The 6,185-nt window shown below is 34.6% G+C and overlaps 1 protein-coding gene across 1 annotated transcript in view; it reads right to left on the bottom strand.

The window, feature by feature from the left end:
- Positions 1 to 4,649: 4,649 nt before the first annotated feature.
- Positions 4,650 to 6,185, bottom strand: part of rilpl1 (Rab interacting lysosomal protein-like 1) — a 25,906-nt gene continuing 24,370 nt past the window's right edge. The window contains exon 8 of the mRNA XM_053340633.1: positions 4,650 to 4,697. The gene's annotated coding sequence lies outside the window, so the exon portion shown is untranslated. The remainder of the gene's footprint in view (positions 4,698 to 6,185) is intronic.

Raw genomic sequence — 6,185 nt, 5'->3', positions numbered from 1 at the left:
TAAACTGTGTTTCAGAGGAGGAACCTGTTCTTCCTGTTGAGCAGGAGGTGAGGAACAAGTAGAGCAGTGCAGCACTCATAGCATGTAATTATGAATAAGATGAAGTACTTATTCGTTAAGTGTCTTTCAGGTGATTGATCTCACAGAGGAACTTGACCTGCAGCTTTTAAACGAAGAAGAAGAAGAAATGCTCGTCTACTTTTAATAGATCTCTCTTGCAAAGTCTGAGACTATCAAAAGATTTAAAACATTAGCTTTTTGTTTCATTGCTTGTTATTTTAGGTCATAGTCCTGCACCTGGACAGGCTTTTAGAGGAGGTGAAGGGTCACTTTCGGGGAAGCTCAGATCTAAGCTATGAACAACTAGAAATGTCACTAGCGATGTAATTCCCTTTGTATGAAACAGGAGGACTAACTGGTTGAGTTTGAAGCTTTTCTGTATCTAGTGATGCTACTAGACTTGACTGGACGCGTTGGTTCAGCGTAATTTTGGCCTGGCGTGCACCATGAGGTCTATCTAAACACCGCCTCAGACCTTTTTTTTCATTTGGTCTCAAATTAGTTGAGTTAGAGCCATCAGCCGAATGGCTTAGTACAGGCGCTAACGGATCTAGCGTGAGATTTTGATGTTTACAGCTTTAGCAGTAGCAGCAGAGTAAAAGCCATCAGGTAAGTGTTATTTTAAAGACATTTAATTCTAAACACATTAAATAGATCATAAATGTATTTCTAAAAAAGGTGTAAAAAGCATTTCAACCATTTAGATTTCAATTGTGGAGCTAGGCTTCACAAACTGTGTTTCAAGATTTCTGTGTTCAGGATTTAATGGGCGGATCTGAAAATGATTAGCATAAACCCGCCCCTTGCTGCTGTATAAATACATTCAGCACACACTACTACTACTACAGTCTACAGTTAGCCAATTAGCTGAATTAGCCGCCGAGTTAGCCGCTGAGTTAGCAGCAGAAAGCTCTCAGACGTAGCGTCCATGTTTCTGGTAGAGATGGTGACTTTGATTGACAGGTGACACTAGGTTGGGGGCGGGGTTTCCCACAGCGTTTGGGAGCAGAGAAAGAGGCTGATTTTTACACAACTTTGAAGGCTAATTTCATATATTTGGCGATTTTTTTAATCATTCAAATTTGGCAGGGTGGTTAACAACACACTTTTCTGTGGTATGTCAAACTCAGAACACATATTTATTCTGACTTTACACAGATTTTAATAAACTATTAGTGGGGTAATTTACAAGATATACTGGTGGTGCTGTTAGCGCCTGTACTAAGCAATTCGGCTGATGGCTCCAACTCCACTAATTTGCGACCAAATGAAAAAAAGGGCTGAGGCGGTGTTTAGATAGACGTAATGGTTCATATTATTGTATTATTGTTATTTTTTAAAAGACACATTTTAGCAAGGTTTTTAACTTATTACTATAGCTGCTGCTGTTTTCCTGCTTCCTGTTTGTTTAGTTGTTGTTGTTGTTTGTTTTTTAATGTTGTGTAAAGCTGGTGTATGTTTTTAATGTACTGAAGGAAGCCGAAGACACATTTCCCTTAAGGTGGACTATAAAGTCAAGTCAATTCATTTCAATGTTAACTGTTAAATGTCACGTTTATGTGTATAATGTAGAGTTTGTGTGCTCTTTCTTTAGTCAAGGACTCTGCTTGAGGCTTGAGATCTTGATGAGGTCGATGTCAGCTGATCTCTTAAGAGCTGTTAACTAGTTTAGCCTGGCAGCAGATACTCTCCTGAGAATCCGCCTTAAAGATGTTAAAGATGGTCACCTTGATGTCTGCTGTTGTGTGGTCATTAACGGACCTCAGCCTCGTTCTTTAGACTATAAAACACTGATTAATGCTCCAAAAAAAGCTCTGACATCTGCAAAATTATAGCCTGTAACATTTGTGCACATTTATTTCAATACATTATGTTCAGATATTAAGTTTAGACAGTTCTGCTTTTATAAAATCAGTAAGTTGGAGTGCTTTAATACTAGAAGGCATCGGCACAGATTGCTAGAGTTTGAGTGTTAAATGTGAATTTGATCATGAAATCAGGCTGATTAAAGTGTCTCTATGTATTGAATGTTTGCTTAATAACCAGAAGAGGTGATGTTAATGTATTATATAACCTGCTGGTGATACTGATATTGCTGTTATTGTGTGCAATGTGTGCGGTGACAGCTTTGGCACTGTTTTAAGTTTGAATTAAAAGCTTTTTTTAGTGACTTTAGATGATGAGTGTTGGTATCTATTGCTGAGAGAAGCATGAACTTACATCTGGAAGCTCATTTCTGACAGGAAAATAATGAACTAATGAAAAGTTATGCAAAAAACACAAATACTCATGCTTACATTTATGAGATAGTGAGTCAAAATAATGATTACTTATTAAGTCTGACCTATGGTGGCTTATTAAAACTGTTTTTATATACTCAATCAAGATTAAAATGACTTTCTAAGCCAAAATAATAAGATACTGAGTCATAACTATGATGATTTAGCAGTTCACAATGTTGACATATTAAGTCACATTTACAAGATATTAAGTCAAGATTACAATTATTCACTAAACCCAATTTTGGGATGCTAAATCAAAATTATAATATATTAAGTCAGGTTTATGATCATATAGTAAGCACCATTATACAATACTAAGTCAATATTAATAGATACTGAGTCAAAACTATTACATAACAAGTCATAACTATGATGACCTACTAAGTCTTGATATCGACATACTGAGTCAAAATGTATAATTTACAAAAAAATAATGTACATCAAAATGATAAGCTACTAAATTAAAATGTCTGTACAATATCTGAGTTCTAAGATTTTAAGTCAAACATTACAATGATCTATTAAACCTAATTATAAACTACTAAATCAAAATTATGAGATTCTAAGTCAAGATTGTGAGACGCTTAATAAAAATGTATAATTGACTAAATGACACTAAGTCCAAATTCTAATAAACTAAGTCAAAATTACAATGATTTATGAAGCCCAATTATAAAAAACCAATTCAAAAATAATGAGAAGTCAAGATTTTGAGACACTAAATCAAAATTATGACTTACGAAATCTAAACTATAAGATAGGTCCAACTTCTAATAAACTAAGTCACAATTACAATCACTTACTCAACTCAGTTATAAAGACACTAAGTCAAAATTATAAGTTAGTAAAGTCCAAATTCTAAGAAACTCAAAAATACAATTATTTACTAAGCACAACAATTATAATATAATAATGAGTCAAAATACTGAGATTTTGAGACGCTAAATCCAAATTATGATTTACTAAATCTAAATTATAAGACACTAATTTAAAATGATAAGCTTATAAATCCAAATTCTAATAAACTAAGTCAAAATTACAATCATTTACTCAACCTAATTATAAGAAACTAAGTCAAAACTATGTCAAAACCTTTGCTTAGTATCTTTAAATTCTAACTCATTATTATTATGAAACATTCAGTATCATTATTTTTGACAATCCATGAGTAATTTATTCTTATCAAACATAAACCTCGACATATTTTTCTCTTTTCCTGTCAGAAATGAGCTTTTCATACTTCATGTACTGTAGTTTTTGCGTGTTTATTATTATATATTATATATTTTTTAATCTCCTTTTGTACACAACTTTTAATTGTGAATTTATGCAACATTATATAAACATAAGGCCCATTCTTTTCTCTTTTTTTTTTTGATGTGTAGAGCTGCATAGGTTGAATTTTTAAATGCTGGTGATGGACTTACAAGCTGCCCTCATAAAACGGGACAGAAAGTTAAAAAAAAAAAAAACTTAATGGGGCACAAAAGTGTTTATTATTATTTGAAATGAAAAGAAGTGTGTCTTTAACTTCTGCAGTATTTATAATAATATAAAATCCTCACTCATCAATTCCTTCATTTGTAATCAATTCAATTAACTTCTGAAAATTCACACTTTTGTGTCCCACGTCATAATTTGTGCAGTTATAACGAGCTTAACTCTCACTTCCGGTCTCGTTCTTTGTCAGTTTTTAACATATCAGTAACCATCTTGGATCCTACAAAGCATCAACTTTCCACTTTTCCTTTCCAACAACTTGAGTTTTACCTTCTTTCTCTCTTTCTCTCTTCTGCTGCGTCTCATTCTTTAAAAAAAAACAAAAAAAAAAAAAACACACAACCTTCACACACCAAAAAAATATCTTCTGGCATTTTCGTCTTGGTTTTTTTTAAAATTGTACAGTCCGTATGTGCCATCAATACTGAGCTATATGCTTCTTATATGTTTAAATAAACCTTTTTTTTTTTTTTTGGCGATTTTCTTCACTCTTCTCTCTCTCTCTTTGTGTCAAGTCTTCATCACTTCATCACTTCACGCGCACATTTGTTTTCAGTTGCAGTGTGAGTCGCTAGTGGTGATTTGATGCTTCACAAGCCGGCCTTAAAGTGATAGACATGGAGTGTTAAGAGTTTTTTTGGGGGGGGAAAGGGGGAGGAAGGAGGGAGGGGAAGGGGTTTTTGCGTAAACCTCATCAAGTCCTATCCATTATTTGACTACATGTGCTGTAACGCTTCCTGCGCTTGTTCTGTGTACACGTCGTCTTTCCCCGTCCACGAGCCCAGGCCGCCTTCCAACTGCCCGCTCGCGCTCCTCTGCGACGCCCGCTGCTTGTCACGTGAGAAGAAACTAAACCTGGAATAAGAGAGAATAGAAAGAAAGAAAAGAAAAGAGAAGAGAAGAAGGTATTCAGTGTATTATTTAAATGTGATATTATTATTTACAGATCAGCAGAGAGTCACATGTACGTTTAGCGTGAGCAGTGAGTATCAGTTATATTTATAGCCTATTTGTGTTAGGATTAATCACTTTGTTAAAATTATTTATCTTTTAGGTAAATTTATTTTTTAGTCTATTCAACACTGAAAAAGTGAAGAAGTTGCTGTAATAGTTCTTCCCGTCCACACTTTCTGTGCAGTGATCCCCTTCCAGTATGACTGCAATGGAAAAATATATTTAAAAAATAAAAAATAAAATAAAAAATAATGAAAATGCATTAAAAATGACAAAATAAAATAACAAAAAAATGAACAAAAATGCATTACAAAAATACAAAATAAAATAAAAAATAAAAAAAATGCATTAAAAAATACAAAATAAAATAAAAAATAACAAAAATACATTAAAAAATTCTAAATAAAATAAAAAATAACAAAAATACATTAAAAAATTCTAAATAAAATAAAAAAAACATTACAAAAATACAAAATTACAAAAAAATGCATTACAAAAATACAAAATAACATAAAAAATACATTACAAAAACAAAAAATAACAAAAACACATTACAAAAATAAAGAATAAAATAAAAAATAACAAAAATACATTACAAAAAAATTCATAATATACAATCAGTGATGCAAAAACCAGAATAATAGAGTTTACCAGCCTGCACAGGTAGAGGTGTAGTTACAGGGATTGGCCTGTAGGGGTGATGGTGGGGCAACAGTGTGATATCTTAAATCTCCGCTGCCCCTGGTACTACTGCATATGTGAAGAAAGTAGTGAAAAAGACTGCTGTGTGTCTAAAGCAGGGGGGTCAAACATGAGGCCCGCGGGCCAGAACCGGCCCGCTGAGGGGTCTAATCCGGCCCACTTCCCTTCCTGTCTTCTTTTCATCTGTCCTTCCTTGCTTCCCACTTTTCTTCCCTTCTTCCTTCCATCCTTCCTGTCTTCTTTTCCTTCCTTCCTTCTTTCTTTCCTTCTTTTCTTCTGTCCATCCTTCCACCCTCCTCCCTCCCTTTCTCCCTTATTTCCCTCTTTTCTTCCCTCCTTCCTTACATCTATCCTTCCTTCCTTCCTCCTTTCCTTCCATCCTTCCTCCCTCCCTTTCTCCCTTATTTCCCTCTTTTCTTCCCTCCCTCCTTCCTTCCATCTATCCTTCCTTCCTTCCTCCTTTCCTTCCATCCTTCCTCCCTTATTTCCCTCTTTTCTTCCCTCCCTCCTTCCTTCCATCTATCCTTCCTTCCTTCCTCCTTTCCTCCTATCCTTCCACCCTCCCTTCTCCCTTATTTCCCTCTTTTCTTCCCTCCCTCCTTCCTTCCATCTATCCTTACTTCCTTCCTCCTATCCTTCCACCCTCCCTTTCTCCCTTATTTCCCTCTTTTCTTCCCTCCCTCCTTC

The sequence above is a fragment of the Scomber japonicus genome, chromosome 19 (assembly GCF_027409825.1).
Source record: "Scomber japonicus isolate fScoJap1 chromosome 19, fScoJap1.pri, whole genome shotgun sequence".
In the NCBI taxonomy this organism is placed as follows: Eukaryota; Metazoa; Chordata; class Actinopteri; order Scombriformes; family Scombridae; genus Scomber; species Scomber japonicus.
Note: the sequence above shows the minus strand (reverse complement) of the source record. Positions and strands in the feature narration are given on the sequence as shown.